The sequence below is a fragment of the Pipra filicauda genome, unplaced genomic scaffold (assembly GCF_003945595.2).
Source record: "Pipra filicauda isolate LSUMZ 115617 unplaced genomic scaffold, ASM394559v2 scaffold335_size1511353_pilon, whole genome shotgun sequence".
Taxonomy (NCBI): domain Eukaryota; kingdom Metazoa; phylum Chordata; class Aves; order Passeriformes; family Pipridae; genus Pipra; species Pipra filicauda.
In genome coordinates, this window is record NW_024104460.1 from 459,794 (window position 1) to 478,086 (window position 18,293).

The following is an 18,293-nucleotide window of genomic DNA, read 5'->3' on the forward strand; positions in this document are numbered from 1 at the left end:
CTAAGTGTACTAGCTGGTAGTGCAGGCTGAACTGACCATCTAAACAACCTGCGTGAAGAGAAGAACATCTGTACAGGCCCTTGGTCTCAGAGGTACTTGTCTTTTTCTACCAGCTTCAGAGGAGAGTCTAACTAGCTTAGACTAAGCTTTAAGGAGGTGAGGTAAAGCAAAGCAACAAAAACTTACACTTTTTTTTCAACAATTTTGTTTTCTAGTGAGATTGCCATTGGATTTTCAAGCAGCACCAGAAAAATCTCTTCACTTAAGTAGATGAACCCAATTTAGTTTTTATCCATTTTGTATCATGAATGGGTTTTTTACAATGTAGATTACCAACCTTTTTTGATGAAGCAAAACTTACCCATCTGTCAGTATTTTACTGTATTATTTTCAAATGTAATTTTTCTCAATAGTGATCTTAGTTAAAATGCCTTGTAATAATAACTTCACTCTCCTAGTAAATATGATATGAAATTTCAGTAGCATATGGTATTTCTTACTGACACTGTACTTGTATTTCTTATTTACAATATTCCTCAAAGAATTATGATTTTTTTTTTTGTCTTTATCATTTTACAGGACATTGGTAATAGTATATAGATTCTGAAGATAAAGTATCATACAAGTACTGGATGAAATATTTACCTAGCAAACAGCATTACTGGTAAGTAACTTGTGTATTCTTTCTTCTCTTTTACAACATTTCACGTCAAGCAATGAAGAGGAAGGCTTATATCATTTCCAGTTAGATGTTTACTAAAATAAAAAAAATACAGTCTAATAATATGGTTTAAATATTTACAGTCCCCTTTCCTTTTACCAAATAACTTCAGTATTAGTATATTAACTTTCCTCTCTCCCTTGAGAAAAGCTTTTTCAGTTTCCCCTTTATGCCATTGTGTATCATGAGGCTTTATAGGTTGTTTTATCTACAGGTACTCCCTCATCAAAAATGTGCAAAATTCAGTTTCATAGACTTATGCGGGAGTCATAGAGTTTTAATTATTTTTTTCCTCTGTTTGTTTTTTTTTTAATATTTGGATTGTTCTGATTGTATGTACTGTAGGTGTGCTTTTGGTTTATTGTTGATGCTAAAGAGTATTTGTGGGGCAATAAACATCAGAGTAGCTTTTATTCACAGCTGCTAAATATATGTCAGATATCAAAAGTATTTGAATAGAGAGTAACGAGAAAATCACACACCATGTAAAAAATTAGTGATAAGGTCACTAGCCAGAACCATCTGAGCTCTAGTCCTGTTGCTGCCTCTGGTTTATTGTATGACCTTGAGTGAGTCATTTCTGAAGAGGAGGAACTCCCTTTCTATGAGGGGATACAGTAGTGTATGTACAGTAGCGTGTGAACTGAATTACTCTTCTTTACATAACTGGAGAGCTCATTAGGTAGCTGTTAAGAATGACTAAACTCCATTAAGCCTGATAAGATTTATTTATTCCTAAAAACTTACCAAAAGTGAAATAATATAAAATATAACTTTTAGTTTCTAATGGAGTTTCTTTAACTCTTATGTTTCCAATACTATCCTCAATTCTGATTGCTACTTTCATCCACTGGGTGTCAAATCTTCATTTGAAATGTTGTCGGGGATTTTGTATCTACAATGTGCAAAATTTTTATGGATTTAAAGTAAAGAAACCAGAGGTAAAATCACCATATTTGAGTTGCTAGGTTGTTATATAAAGATATACCTGTTCTACAGACTAATGAAACATAAAGGACATATCATTTGTTGCTAACCACAGTAGCTGAAATATTTGTCATTTTGAAATGTCAATAGTTAAAAACAAATTGGTTTTCTCTGTTATGTCTTTATCAAGAAGAAAGAAAATATCTAGGAAATATATTTGTGCTGTATTTTCACACGTTATCTGGATATGTACCAGGAGGAGGGAATAAAAATCTTTCCTTGACAAAAAGGAGGTTATTTCCACAGGTAGTGTTGTCAACTGTACAAATTCCACAGCAACCTCATCCAGTTAGACTTGCTTTGGAGTAAGGATGGACTCGACATCCCGGAGTTCCTTCCAATCTAACTTATTCCAAGGGTCTGGGAATCTGTGTAGTTAAGTGAGACATGTGACACTCATAAAACTGTTATGTTATATTATATTATATAAATGCAGTAAGGTAGTCTACTTAATCTCCAAGAGAAATTACATGACTTAATATTCAATGGATGAGAGCAACTTTAAAGATGCTGAGGGAAGATGGGGAGCCAGAAAAGCGGAAGAAGGATTTCTTTAGTAAGGTTAGGATCCAACTGCGGGAGATAATTAGGTACCTAATACCATAGATGTGCACATAATTTGTCCTGTGGTTTTAAGATTTTCTTTTAAATGCTTTTGTTTTAGAGTATGACTTGTTCTTAGAAGTCTGTGTGATCACTAACTCCTTTGATCACTGGAGGGCACAGATTTTTACATGCTGGGCAAAACTTAAGCTCACTTTGGGAATTGTGACTGATTTTACAGAGGGAACTCTGTCCAGTCTCCCTAGCAGGGTGCTATTAAACACCACAGGGGAATATGAGTGAAGAATACTGCATTTCTGTAAAAAGGGAAAATGCCGTTTTGCAGCGTGGATAAAAGTACAGCCTGAAAAATGCAAAATAAACCTTCTGCTCTGCTCGGTTTACTATTGATACAATCCTGGGACACTTTAAAAAAAAGCTATGGACCTGATGGACATAGATCTCCAAGGAGAAACAAGGATGCGTATGAGAGGTTCATGAGCAAGAATGAAAAGAAAGGTGAAAGTTTGAGATGGCTTACAGTGATGAGTTTCAAATATACAACAGGCTCTTAAAAAAAAGAACTAGTGCTTTATTCTCTTCACTATATTCATACTAAAGAGAGAAAAAAGGTAGGGAAATTAAACTGAAGATAATTCAAGGCAGGTATGAGCAGAGAGCTTAGACAGGTTGGGAAAACAAAGTGCCAGAAAGTGGCACATCCAAAGTGCTTGGATGTGTTGTGGAGGATTTTCAGAATAGGTTGAAGAATCTTCTGTCAGATATAACTAATCCTTGTTGGGATAAAGATGTGGATTAAGTCATGTCCCAGGGTCTCTCCCAGCCTTGCTTGTCTCTAATAGGCTGCCCCTGGATCCAGAGCAGAAATTACCAGATGCAAAATTGCTCTTCCTCAAGGAAACAGTTGTGTAGAAAGAGGAAGGGGAGAGGGGAAGGGGGTAAATGAGGAGGAAAAGGAAAGTGTAGGTAAACTCACCTCTGTGAGTTCTGTACATTATAGTGGACCATGAAAGCAGTCTGCACCAGGTAAAACCTGTATTGTCTATATCAGGAGTAAACAGCACCAATTTCAGCTCAGTGGAAGCTGAATCCCTGACAGGAGACTTTCATCTGTAATCATCCCAAGTTGCACTCTAAATGTGTTGAAAAACATAAAGACAGTATCTGGTTGCCCTGTTTGCTTTAAGATGTGGTTTAGATACCCTATCTAAAATCAACAGCCCCTATATTCCATATCTGATCAGACTTGACACACCTACTGAAGGTTTTGACAGCAAACCACTGCAATATTGGGGATGTGAAGGCTTCAAAACACACCACAAAATAGCTATGATGGACATACACAGAAATTCTATCACATCTGTGGGCATAATATTGCTTGGAATGTACAAGAAATTAGTACTGTGGCTGGAAATAAAATTATTATGAACTCAATAGACAATTACAAGAAATAATAGCCCTGTTTCCAAACACTGGGAATTGTAACCTTTTTAGCAAACAATCATGTTGTTTATATGCCTTACTTTTGGGTATATGAATTGGTAGATGACACACTTCTCTGTATATCTTAACCGTATAGAGATATAAATAGTTATAATAGTCCTTTTCTGTATAACTAGTAGAATCTAAAATCTTTTGAAAAGGTCTCTTTAGAACTGAACTCCAGCTTTTCATGTTTTGTACTCTTTATCTGCACTTCACCAGCTTGAATAATGCCAATTAGAGCTGCTGCTGTATAGTCACCTTTTAATTTTCTGACTCTTATGCCTTAACATACTCAGAAATTTGGGTGTTGACTGTTCTGATGGATTGTTTGAATTAAAAAAAAATCAATTTAAGATAAAAACAAGTGTTCTTTTTGTCTGCAAAAATTTCTGGCCTTCATATCTTTGATACTCATCCAGCACAGGTGCTCTACTATGTAATTACTGGAAACAGCTTGAAATAAAACACTGAAATAGGACTGGTAACCTTGAAAATATTACCACTGCATTAGGTAAAGGCAGTTGCAAGATTGAACATGTATCCTGTTCTAGTCTGTCACTGTCTGATGACCAAAACAGTTGCTATAGTAATGAAAAAGACAATAAAATTTCAAATATCCATTCAAAAACGTTTTTTTGAGTTGCAAATTATTGGAGAGTGGAGTTAGAAGTAGAGATTCCCTCTGCAGAAATCATAGGAAACCACACCTGAAAGCCTTTTGGAACTGAATTCGTTGATCAAAAATGCTTTTATCATTCCCATTTCCTCATGGGTTAAATAATAATAAATATTGAACCAAGAGAGTCCAGCTGCAGCTGGAGCATTTTCAATAAATAAAGAGTTAAATACAACCCAGAGCAGAGTTTGGGAGCTCTCTCCAGTACTTGAACACTACAAGATATTTCCTGTTTTATTGCAGAACCCAGGTCAAGGAGAAGTAATTAATCCTGCTTTTGACTGAGAAAAACTTGTAGTTTACCTCTGGAAATGTTAAAAAAGGCAGTTTTACTTCAGAAAATTTACATTCATCAGCACTGCAGTTTTTCTGACATATATGGACATTTACTGTCTGGTGATAAACGATCTTTCTCCAGTCCGGGATCACCCGTAGATGTCAACTTTTATGTGAAAATTTGTTTGGGATTTGACTCTTCACAGCTCCCTTGCAGAACCATTGCAATTGTTTAGACCTCATGAGACCCTGCCTTGAGTACTGCATGCAGTTCTGGGGTACTCAGCACACTAAGAACACTGATCTGTTGGAGCAAGTCCAGAGGAGGGCCACCAAGATGACTTGATGAAAGTCCAAGTGAGTTGGGATTGTTCAGCCTGGAAAAGAGAAGGCTTAGGGGTGACCTAACAGGGGCATTCCAGTACCTGAAGGGACCCTACAAAAAGATGGGGAGAGACTTTTTAGTAGAGCAGGTAGTGACAGGAAAAGAGAGAATGGATTCAAACTGAAAAAGGGTAAATCTAGATTTTATATTAGGAAGAAATTCTGGCACTGGCACAGTTGCCCAGAGAAGCTGTGGCTGCTCCATCCCTGGAAATGTTCAAGACCGGGTTGGATGGGGCTCTGAGCGCCCTGGTCTACTGAAAGGTGTCTCTATCCATGGCAGGGGGTTGGAACTAGATGATTCTTAAAGGTCTCTTCCAATACATGTCATTCTATGATTCTATGATTCTAAATTATGTTCAAGTAAAGAGAGCTGGCAGTATCAATGTTGTATTCGAAACTGAGCAGTAATGTGGTTTCACCTTTTTTTCAAAGAAATGTTTCTTGTACCATCTATATTTTACCAGCTCCACATTTAATCACACAAATCCAGTTCATCAAAGACTTCTAATTCAAATTGCAGAAAATAGGCTTTTATATATTTCAGTGGAAACTTTTTTGCTAAGTGATTGTGAAGCTAACTGGTTTTGGACATATGTGTGGCAATGCATTTGCCATATACAGTATGGAAAAAGTCCTGCCAGAAATGGACTGGTGAGGAAAACAGCTCAAACCCTATGGAAACAGAAGCTTTTACTGTAGTTTAAACATGTCTCAACATGTTTGTGTATTTTCTGCAGTGTCACTGTATCCCCCTCCCAAACACCCCCTGTGAAGCTATTGTCTCCCATACAAGGTGTCCTGGGAAGATGTCCCGAGGCATCCCATTGGTCCTTTGTTTAACCCTTTCCTATTGGCTGTTGACCCCTTACCTGATGGTTTCTTTTGTGTGACCCTGAACTTGTGATTGGTCCCCTTTGACCTTCCTAAAAGCCTTATAAACCCCAACCCCACAACAAACTTCCTCTTTCGTCCGTCCCTCCCAGGTGGTCTGTGTGTGCTCCTTGCGGGGTCACCGGGCCACGTGCTGGGGTGGGGGGAAGGGCATTCACCTCGCAGGTAATGGGGCTAGCAGCTTAAGGCCTGGAGGTCTCCCCCTATCCCTCAATTCGCTGTAACATATGTACTAAAAAACCCCAGCTATCGTTAGTCTGAGATGATAGGTGTATGGTATAATTCCAGAATGCTTGCTTTTTTTAAAGGTGTGTTTTAATTTGCATTTGTTCTTCTTAAAAAGCTCATTCATCTCAAAGCAATACAGCAGTTAACCAGATACCTTCCAACAGAGTCTAGGAAGTTACATGTAAGGTGAGAGTCTGTAAATTTCTTAGTTTTCATAAAAAGAATTGGTCAGGTTTTGACAGAGTTGCAAGAAATCAGAGCATTCCTTAAAGTGAAATAACACAGCTTTAGGGTGTCTGTTAAGTGTTTTTTTTCCCATTTCAACCCTGTAGAAAGAAAAAGTAACCAAAGGAGTGGTGATTGTGTTACATAGTGGTTCACATCCATGCACATGTTTAGAAGAAATTCTTTGACTGCTCAAATTCATGCAAGACTGTGCTGGTTCAAATGCTACCATTGTGTGGATCATAGCCTACAGCTTGGTAATCTGAGAAGCAGAAGATTTCATTCAATACACACTCCATCTCCCCCTGAAGATTCTCTATTCAGAATGAGAGGGAGGAAATTAAAGAAAACAAAACAGAAACATACTTCAGATTAGATCTGATCTTCCTGGGAAAAAAACATATATTCTACGGTGGGGGGATTAATACAGAAAGTCAGAAGAATGTGCAGAAACTTATGAAAGAAAATAAAGTGGATTATTGGTGCATTGTTTTCCTGCATTATTTCAGAAGTCTGTAGGTATTAGCTGAGATTTTTGATTAGTTCATAAGCAAGGATGGTTCAGTCTCACAAGACATCTGTTTCTGAAATTAAAAAGCCAACAACTGCATGATTGCGCAGTTAGCAATCTTCACTTAACAGAGATCCATGATTCAAAGAGATATGTGACTTAAAATCTTCTAGGGAGCATGAAGCAATTAATAGTTGGAACTTTTTATAGTACCTTTTATCCAAGGATCTCAAAACACTTTACTGGCTTTAATTAGGCCTCACACCACGCAATAGAATAACCTGGAATAGAGAAATGATATTTTTTTATTCTGCATACAGAGAAACATTAGACACAGAGGTTAAATGACTTGACAATGATCATGTAAAAGCAAACAGTAATGATAAGAATTAATCCCAAATCTCCTACCTTCCGGTCCCACATCCTATCCATTAGCCAAATTTCTTTCCTCTACATTAAACTCAAGGCTTTTTCTTATCTGTTCTGTAAAATGTGTGATTTTTATTACAGGATCAAAACCCAGGCAATTAGAAAGACTTGCATTCTTTCCAGAAAAAAAATAAATTGAAAATATTAGTAAAAGACTACCTTCTGCTTCCAGGTAGAGGAGAAACTCTTACTATTTACTGCCTTGAGAGCTACAAAATATATGGAAGAGCAGACTCCAGAGGTAAACGTTGTCTTTGGAGATAATGAATAAGGGTTTGTATTTCTGCCTATGAGGAAGAATAAGTTGGGTTGGGTTTTTTTTGCAGGTAGTATAAAATGCAAAGAATGATGCCTGCAGTATACTCAGGAATTCAGCATCAGAAAAAAACTAATCTTAAGGCTGTGAAGGAGGTAATCTCCTGGGGACACATAATAAGGAATCATCTCACCCAGGTATTGCCCCTGAAGCTGGGAAGTGTTGCATAAGAGACACAGGCATCTATACTCCTGCAAACTCTTAAATGCTAGAGCCCTTGGCAAGAAGCTGGGGGAAAGAAGGTCAGTGGATTAAATTAGCAGATAATTGAGATAATCCTATTGTTGTGTCTCTAATAGCAACTTGACTGAGGATATTGGATACATAATATTATTTTTTTCTGATAATTTAAGGTACCTTTTGGAAATGGAGAAAAGGGAAATAACTAGGTTAACACTAGGAGTCTGAATAAAATCTGTTTTGATTTCATATCTCAGCAACATAATTAAAAGAACCTGATTTTTTTTATTTCTAGAATTGATTACTTGTGAGATGATAAAAATGATTATTAGTAAAAGACCCTTACATAGAGAAAAAACAGGTGATTCATGAAAACTTGATTCATTTCCCTTACTAGAGACATCTCTATGCTTAGTTTTTCATCAAAGCCTGGAAGTTTGAATCCATTGATTTTCTTCCTGTAACTGACCCCTGCTAATTTCACCATGATAAGCCACACTGAACACTGGAGCTGGACAATCAGTGCAAATATTTTTTACAATTTTTTAGCACCAGGAGATCTCAAGCTCTGTGTTGAGGTATCTTGGGAAGAAATGTTCAGTCAAATAGTGACTTTAGAATAAATAATGAAACACTAGCACTGATTGAAGTATTCACCATCCAAGTGATCCTGAGAACTATTATACAGTCAGTGTATAACAATGTTACTCAGGCAAAACAAGCCAGTACATTCTCATTTCAGAGGTGACGCTGTGAATTAATTCACAAGTTTTTGTTACCAAAAGTTATTTGCCAAACATTCTTTGGTAATAAGCTAAAATAACAAAGGTATAAGTTAAAAAATTAGAAATTGCTTGCATTCCACTTAGACACAGGAAAAGATGGCTCTGAAGTGCTCTCACTGTTCACACTTCACAGAATCTGCTGAACATAGACTTGACTTTTAAATAAATAACTAGTCTTTGGAGTTCTCATCATGGATTCTAAAGAGGCAGATGCAGCCATTGCAAATGATTTTGCTCTGTGTTACATTTGTCAAAAGCTGTCAAAATGTAGTAAAAAGGTGTTTATATAGAGTAATATGCTGCTTGAACTCCTGTATGTCTCCTAGGCTGGAGATTTTAGATTGCTGATTTGTAAGAGTAAAAGAGTTCCAAATGAGTCTGTTGTTTTCTGGCTTTACTAATTTATATATCATGCACTTCTACACATCTACATGTCTGCAAATTACAGTCAACAATCAAACCTGGAAAAGAAATCAAATCAGATAGAAAAAGACCAATCTGCTTCACACTGAGCTACATTTCTGTAGTTGAACAGTAGGACTTGTGTACAAAATAATCATTATTTTACACATAATTTTGCATGTCTTTAAGCATGTATAAAATAGTTTTGTTCAAAAATGTAGTTTGTGTCAAGACAATAAAGACTAGGGAGGAGAGGAGAATTTTGGCATATGCTGAACTAACAAAGTTTACAAAAGATTTTCATACACAGATATAAATGTGTTATTCTACTATCTTTTACATTGTGTCTCTGATCCATTCATAAAGTTTGCCTGACCGTAAGAAAATAAAAAAAAAACCAAAACCAACAAACCAAATCAAGGCTTTTAATTTAATGTGACCATTTCAAAAAACAGTATATTACAGTATTTTCATATGTATCAGGAATTGCTATATTTATCTGGAAAGAATATAAGACAGCTACATCTTACCAGTGAGCAGATACATGCTGGTTAGTCTGGTTGTTGACTAAATGAATGTTTTAGTCAATATAATATTACAAGTTTTATTTACTCTAATTCACTGTGAATATCTATGAATATACAAGAAAACATCTAAGGAAGAAAGAAATTGCCATGAAGAGAGCTCTTACTATTATATTTGGCCAGCTGGTTTAGTTACATTCATAAGCATGCTAAATAAGGAATTAACTGGTGAGAGAAAATGATGCCTTCAACACAATATATGAACCAGTCTTCATTAGTGTAAAAGTATTAAATATGTACCAATGCTTGAAACTAGTCTTTCTTATGATTTAAGGGATGAAGTATAGAAATGAAGATTTAAAAAAAACCCTAGAAGATGAATCTGCTAACACAAGTTTTTCTCTTTTAAAATTTGGAGCACAGGGAGAAAATTATCTTTGTCTCTTGATAACCTCCAAAGGAACTACTTGATTGTCCTAATTTTTCTAAGAATCCTTGACCATGTTGCAGGGGCAGAGAGGTCTCAAAAGTCCCTGAACAGCAAATTGCTGGAGATTAGAAGCTTATTGGGGGATGAGTCCAAAATATAAGATGAATCTGCTCTATTTTTATACCTCCAGTATAAGTATGGTATGATGGACACTCATTCTCCACTGTAGAAATTAATGCTGCCTTCCTTTTGAAACACTCACTATTATGTTCATTTACTGTTCCATTAGAAGAAATTGGCAAAGAACACATTCTCCAAAACTTTCTATTTATAAATAAATTTCAGAGGGAGAATTGTTTTCTGCCGTAAACATAGTTCAGAATTCTATAATTAGATTTGATTTGAATTTTAGGCTTCGAAATGTAAAAGATGTGGGAGAAATTAAAAATGTAGTGTATCTTCCCAAAGTGAAAAATGTTGTTGGGTTTTTTTTTCTATTCTGCTGGTTTTTACTAGAGTAAAGTTAATTTTCTTTGTAGTAGTTGATATGGGGCTAAGTTTTGAATTTGTGTTGGAAACAGTGTTGACAATACAGGTATGGTTTCATTATTGTTGAGCAGTGCTCACACAGAGTCAAGGCCTTTTCTGCTCCTATCCCACCCTGCCAGCAAGGAGGCTGGGGATACACAAGTAGTTTGCAGGGGACAGAGCTGAGAAAGCTGACCACAGCTGACTAAAGGAATATTCCTACCGTATGTTGTTATGATCAGCAATAAATTAGGGAAAGATTGGTCAAGAGGCTGCTGCCTGGGGACTGGTTGGGCATCGGTCAATTGATGGGTTTCATTTTCATCACTTGTCTTTCTTGGATTTTATTTATTTCTGTTATTTTCATCTTAATTTTCATTATAATAATAGTAGTAGTAGTAGCAGCAGTAGTAATAGTAGAAGTATTTTATTGTATTATTTCTTATTTAACTTTATTTCCATTATTAATCTGTTCTTATCTCAATGCGTGAGTTTTCTCTTTACGTTTTGAATTTTCTTCACCCTCCCTTCTACTGGAGTGGGGAGTGAGTAAGTGGCGGTAGGGTACTTAGTTGCCAGCTGGGGTTAAACCATGACAGTCTTCTTTTCTGACACCCAATGTGATTCTCAAAGGCTTCGAGATAATAACAGATTGACCAGAGTGTATTAGAAGGGATTTATACCTGTTAACAGTTTTGGGTCACAGCGTTGATTTTTCCGTTCTTGATATTACTTTGTATGATCTGTACCATGCTCTTTTTCTTGCTGCACATGTTAAAAGTTGGTGTTGGCTTTTGCACTTTGCTATGTTTTGTAGTGATTAGGGATGTTTTGCCAGGGAGATTCGTTATTAAAAGACTGACCTTGAGCTTAATCTGGTATTTGGGCTCTGAATTGTAGGTACAATCTCATGGAGAAAATTAACAATTATACCTTCTCCTTTATGAGTTTTTGTTTGTTTGTTTGTTTTTTATGGGGGAAATACAGAATGGAACCTTTGCTACCTTATTCTGCAAATGCCGCAGTAACTTCTCAGTATCTTGAACTACCTTCAGTAGTTAAAATACTTCTATTAATATTTTTTAGGAACATTGCTTTGCTTTTCTCTAACATGTGGGAGAATATGGGCAGATATCTAGAGAATTTCTTAGCTCAAATGGTCTGGAACTTCACTCCCAAAAGCTACAGGATCCTGGATGAAGTGATAGAATATTTGAAAACAGAATGCCATTGCTGTTCCAAAGAGGCACAACTTACCATAGTGTGCTCGGCCCTCTCCAGCATCTACGGACACTGCTCAATATTATGCATCACCCTCAGTTAGAAGAGAGGAAAAACAAACTAACAAACACTAGGGCTAAACCACATGCTAAATCAGTCACCCTTCTAACTAGACAAACACAATGGAATCAGAGAATGGGTAAGGCTGGAAAGGACCATGGTAGAATCATCTGGTCCAACCTCCTTGCTCAAGCAGGGCACCTGCAGCACACTGCACAAGATTGCTTCTGGATGGTTCTTGAATATCTCCTGTGAAGAAGAAGTGGAGGTTAACACATTTAATAAGACATGAAGAAGCTTTTTCTAAGAGGAAGCAGGAGAAAGAACCAGAAATGGCAGACAATTCTGCCGCAGAGCAGTCACAAGAACAGGAGGAAGAGACTGAAATCATGAATGTGACAGAAAACCCCTAATCCCTTTCCCTAAGTGAGCTGTGAGATGTGTAAAATGCTAGTTAGGGTTAATAACTGTAGGGTTTGGAGCCAAGGATGTAGGGGATCTGAAGCCTCTGTGCTATTTTTCTTTTCATCACAATTTATTATTATTATTATTATTATTATTATTATTATTATTATTATTATTACTATTCAATTATTAAACTGCTCTTATTTTAACTCAGGAGTTCTCTCCCTCTTGCCCTTTGAATTCTTTTCCCCCCATCCTATTGCAATGAGTAGTGAGCAAAAAGCTTAGTTGCAGACTGAAGTTAAACCACAAAATTCATATATAAAATAAGCCTTGAGAAAATCTGCAAATTAATCTTTACAAAGCACATCCATGTTTTATATCTTGTCTTCTATCATTGCAATAATGTGGGCCCTTTCAATTTCCCATGTAGCTAAAATACAGTACTTTGTGCGGCAATCGCATTTGAATAAATTGTTTTAAGGTGGATAGTATTTTTTTGCCATGACTCTTGGGCCTTTGACAGAGCATGATGGATAACATTGTTAGAGAGAATTTCATGATGAACAACTGCTTCAGAATTTCTGTTATTTTTTCTTATCTTTAATGGCTATGTTGCTGTTCATAGTCTAACTCCCTGTAGGGATGAGACCTGGATACACGAACTTTGTTTCATATTCCTACCTTCCTTTGAAAAAAAGTGAGTGCACATCTAGGAAATAAATTTAAGTGTGATCTGCAGACCAGAGAGTATAGGGATCAGGATCAAAAATTATATAGTAAATGAAGGCAACACAACTGAACACAAGACCCCACCTTCAAGATGGCCACTGCTCAGCTAAAATGATTTTTCTAAAAATGTGAAGTTCCTAAAATTCAATACAGTCTTCCAGCTTAGACTGTTCTATTTCACTGCCATCATCAAAGCAAATTTTGGAAAGTTCTGATGTCTTGCAAACTCTTGATGAATGTTCAGTTAAATCTGTCCTTGTGGAATCATTAACATATAATGATTGTGAATGATTGTTGTGAAGAGGCATCACTTCTAGTATCAATTTAAGTTTTCATACACTCACACCGTAAAGCAGGAAGGAGCAAGCAGTTATTTAGAGGATTTATATGTACATTTCCATACTTGCAAAATAACGAGATTCAAGTTGATTTTAATTTTGAATCCCAAAATCCAAACTTTTGTTAAGCCAAACCTGCAAATATAATTATGTTGCCATTTTCAACTGAAGGACTTGAAATCCTAGTTCCAGAGAGGGCTCTCTTGTCCCTTCAATGTAAGGAAAAATCTTGGGTAGTAGATCATGTACAAGTGACAGAAGTGGTGGGCTGAAAGCAATTCCATTGTAGGAAATTAGAGTTAATAAGGCTTAAAACTCCTCTGTCCTCTACAGAAGCTGGACTGGACAGTTAAGGAGCCACTAATGCACCTGTGCCTACTGTACCTCTGCTTCACATTTCTACAATGAATATCAATGAAATAGAAATATGATGGGATGATAATTTCCTGAGAATTGGAACTGTATGACCCCAAAGCTTGATGAACTTCAGAGTTTGCTACCAAACCTGTGATATCCATGTACAGTGATAGTTCCAAGTTCCCATCAGTCTTATTCATTTCCTATTTTCTTGAGCACGAGAGAAAGATACCCTGGGGTCTGAAACTGCTATTTCCAGGAAAACATACCACACCAGTTAGGGCAAGAACAGGTATGGCAAGAACAGCCTTCCAGTACCTAAAAGAGGCATACAAGGAAGGCTGGAGAGGGACTTCTGGCAAGGGCAAGCAGTGATAGCACAAGAGGGAATGACTTTAAGCTTAAAGAAGGTAGATTTAGACTAGGAAGAAATTCTTTACTGTGAGAGTGCTGAGACGCTGGCAGAGATTGTCAGAGAAGTTGGGGGTGTCCTATCCCTGAAACTGTTCAAGGCCATGCTGGATTGGGCTTTGAGAACCCTGGTCTGGTGGAAGATTCCCACGGCAAGGGGGTTGGAACTAGATGAGCTTTAAGGTCCCTTCCAACTCAAACAATCTGTGATTCTATGAGCATTGTCAAACACAATGCGGTAAATAATTCCTACAGATATACAGCACAGAAATCCACTAGCAATAAATTCAGCCTAAAATATCATTTCTAGTGCAGTCTGTGTGAACACCAGGTCCAGAAGGTAAAGCAGCCCTTTACAGTGTGACTGTATGATACAGCATTGTCCCCTTTGTCATGTGTTCACTGAACATATAGGCCCATTTAGCTCTACTGAAACACTGTTTATTCATTCCTTTGAAGCTTCAGTAGCAGATTCATCTCTAACACATGTTTGAAAAGTACAAAGCATTGTTGATAGAAGTAAAAGCATGATTAAAGAGGTAGTGCAGTAACTGTCAGTCACATTTTTTAAAGTCATTATCCTGTTGCAGACCTCTGTGTAAGAGGCCTGTCTCCTTACCAAAATATAGATAGTTATAATTATATGAGAAAACAAAAAAGGAGTTGTTTCATCTTTGACTCTAACTTGTGTGTGTGCATGTGTACACGTGTGAACACCTGTTTGTCTGTCTCTGAGATAACTTTTTTCCTTCCTCAAAATGTATTAAAAATGCAGGTCTCTAAACCAACCAAACCATTCCTAGACATGAAACAAATTTTACCAAAAACATCCCATTAAATCAGAATGATGTGACCATTTGTTATATATTTTGGGTATTCCAGATCATGGATGCAATAAGGAAAAAATTTTTGAAATCTCAAGAACTCAAGAAAATATTTCTTAAATAATAGTAAGAATGAAAAAAAATGTGGAAAGGCTATTCAGTGTGAGTATTGCCTTGAAATGTCACCCTCTGTCTTAGGAAGGGGTAAGGGTAGAAACTTAACTACATTGTCTGCAAAACTGCACACAAAACCTTATCTATTTAAACAAACACTGTTAACAAGAAAACTCTATTTTACTACCTTTTGTTTTTGTTCAAACTGTCTCAGATTCTGCCAAAAGTAGAGCAGAAAGGCTGCTTTGCTCTCTCTGTAGAAGAACACATGTCTAGAATACTGAATTTACCCATCTGCATTTCTCTGAGAGGACTGCAGAGGGGAAGAAGGCATATTTTACATAAAAATCTCCTACAAATTTCAGAACTCCACAAAGAGTAGCTCAAAATGACAACACTCTATAAAAGTCTTATAGTCATTTGCTATAAAAGTTAGAGCCACTTGCAGGGCAAAATGAAAGGAGAACTTCACACTTACCCTGGCTAATAACATTTTGACAGGAAACTTCCTTTCTCAACAGCACAGATGTGAATTATTTGAACCACAAAATCATGAATCACAGAACTGATGTTGTTGTTGATGATGTTATTCTGAGGAACCTGTGGAGATGGCATAATCCAGCCCACTTTCTCAAAGCAAGGATGGCCAGAGCAGGTCATCCGGGGACTGTGTCCAGTTCTGGTTTGAATATATCCAAGTTTGTACACCCCACAACTTCTCTGTTTCAATGTTTAACCATTGTCATAATAAAAATAGTGGTTTCTAGTGTTTAAATGGAATTATGTGTACTTCAGCCTCATCCAGGTCATTAATAAAGATGTTGAATGACCCTGGTGCCAGTATCAACATCTGGAACACACCAGTAGTGACTGGTCTCCAACTAGACTTTGCGCCTCTGATTTCAACCCTCTGAGCCTGGCCATTCAGCCAGTTTTTGATCCTTCTCAGTGTCCACTTACCTACACTATGCTTCATTAGCTTTTCCATGAGGTTTTTAATGGGATATAATGCCAAAAAATTTATTAAAATTAAGAGAACCAGCAACCACCATTCTCATCCATTGAGCCCATCATGACATTATGAAAAAATATTAGTCCTGTAAAGTAGGATTTCACTTTCATAAGTTAGTGTAGACTACCCCCAATCTCCTTATCCTGGAAATGGAAGCCAATCATCTCAGGTGTTTCTCCCTACAGAGTTGATTCCCTGTGTAATCCAGTGCCTCCTCACTGGAAGTCAACAGTATAAATTTTATGACCTAGCATATGAATACATGATTTGGTGTGCAAAATCCTGAAAGCCAATACAGATGCTTAAATACTAGTTTCTTGCTTTGGAGGCACTGTATCCAGCATCCAAGAGAATGCAGGATCTATAAAAAGAATTAAAAAACTGGTAATTAGCGTGATCATAGAGAAGTGGAGATAATGAAACAAGTTGTGTTTCCCAGTTTGAAACCGAGATGACTTCAGTTGGGGTACATCAAATGAATGATTCAGAATGTAAATCAAAGAATTTTTATTTTCCCTTTTTTTTTAAAAAAAAAGAAAATCGTATCAATATTTAGTTAATTTGGATTGAGTTTAAAAAACTTTGTGATTCATGAGACGATTTAATTTATCAAGATCTTTGTGAAGGATTGGACGTAATACCACATAGTAAACCATCACTTAAAGCAGTGAAGATGAGTTTAGTGTCAGTACTAAGGTGGGTAAGGAACAGGCTGCTGGCGTAGTTATAAGAGGTGTATTGGAGAAAGAGCTGTAGGTTGAGAGGAAAGATATTAAAGGAGCAGGTAGTTAAGGGGTTTTCATTTCATGAATAAATTGATTGCAAGACCAGTCATCAGGCAGAATATCATACAGGGTAAATTGGATCATTTTGAGGATGGAAAAAAAGGAAGACAGAGGACATTTAATAGTAAAAATTGAGATTCAGACCTTTAGGAACTTGGAACATAAAGTCCAGTTTAAACTGGATGTTATTATCTGGAATTGGTAAGGAGAGTTATGTTTCTACCAGTCAATGACAGAATACCCTTCAGCAATTTGTGCAATACTACTGTGAAAAATACCAAACGTGATTCTATAGCCACACTAAGGAAAGTACTAACACCACCATCATTTGAAAATATTCACACATTTGCATCAGGTATTCCTCTTCTAGAATATTGTGCCTAGTTCTCAGTTAGGAAATTCATATTTAATAATTTTCAATGCAAATTGGAACTGATGAAGAAATGGCTGAGCAAACAATATATGGAACTGAAAAAACATTAGTTAGATTCATTTGATCTACCAAAATGAAAGCTGACAGAGGGCGTGTTTTCTACCTACAAATATGTAAAAAGTACCAGAGAAAGATAAGAGAATATATTAATATCCTTTGCTTATGAAGAAACTTAGACTAAACTTTAGGAAAAAGATAGCTCTTAGAAGAGCGTCCAAACAGAGTAGGAAACCAAAATACTTAACTCAGTCTTCAATGGCACACTCTCTTCCCACACCTCCCAGTGGATGAACCACACATTTTATAAAAGGATAGAGAGGAAGACCCTTGGAAATACAAACCTGTCAGCCCCACCTCTGTGCCTTGGAAGATAGTGGAACAGATCCTCCTAGAAGTTCTGTTAAGGCACATTCAGAACAGGGGGGTGATTTGAGACAGCAAATGTGGCTTCGCCAAGGACAAGTCTGGCCTGACCCACATAGTGGCATTCTAGAATGGAGTGACTATATCAGTGGACAAGGAATGAGTTGTGGCTGTCATCTACCTGTACTTCTGTGAGGCCTTTGAAAAGGTCCCCCACAACATCCTTCTCTCTAAATTGGAGAGAGGGATTTGATGAAAGGACTGTTCGGTGAATGAGGGGTTGGTTGGATGATCACATCCAGACGGTTGTGGTCAATGGCTCAATGTCCAGATGGATGTCAGTGAAAATGATGTCCCTCACAGGTCTGTACTGGGACCACAAATGTTTAATATCTCCATCAGTTTGCAGATGACATGCAGCCAAGCTGTGTGGCTGACACACCTGAAGGATGTGATGTCATCCACAAGGACATCCACGAGCTTGAGAAGTGGGCCTATGGGAACCTTATGAGGTTTAACAAGGACAAGTGCAAGGTTTTGAACCTGAGTCAGGGCAACTCCAGTATCAATACATGCTGTGAGATGAAAAGCTGGACAATGTGTACTTAGAGCCCAAAAAGCCTGGGCTGCAGCAAAAGAAGTGTAGCCAGATCAAAGGGCTCCACTTTCATGAGGCCCCACCTGGAGTACTAC

General features: G+C 37.1%; 1 protein-coding gene across 1 annotated transcript in view; it reads left to right on the top strand.

The window, feature by feature from the left end:
• The first annotated feature begins 598 nt into the window (after positions 1-598).
• The window catches only part of TENM4 (teneurin transmembrane protein 4), a 750,083-nt gene continuing 732,388 nt past the window's right edge, over positions 599-18,293 (top strand). Inside the window, exon 1 of the mRNA XM_039384005.1 lies at positions 599-664. The gene's annotated coding sequence lies outside the window, so the exon portion shown is untranslated. The remainder of the gene's footprint in view (positions 665-18,293) is intronic.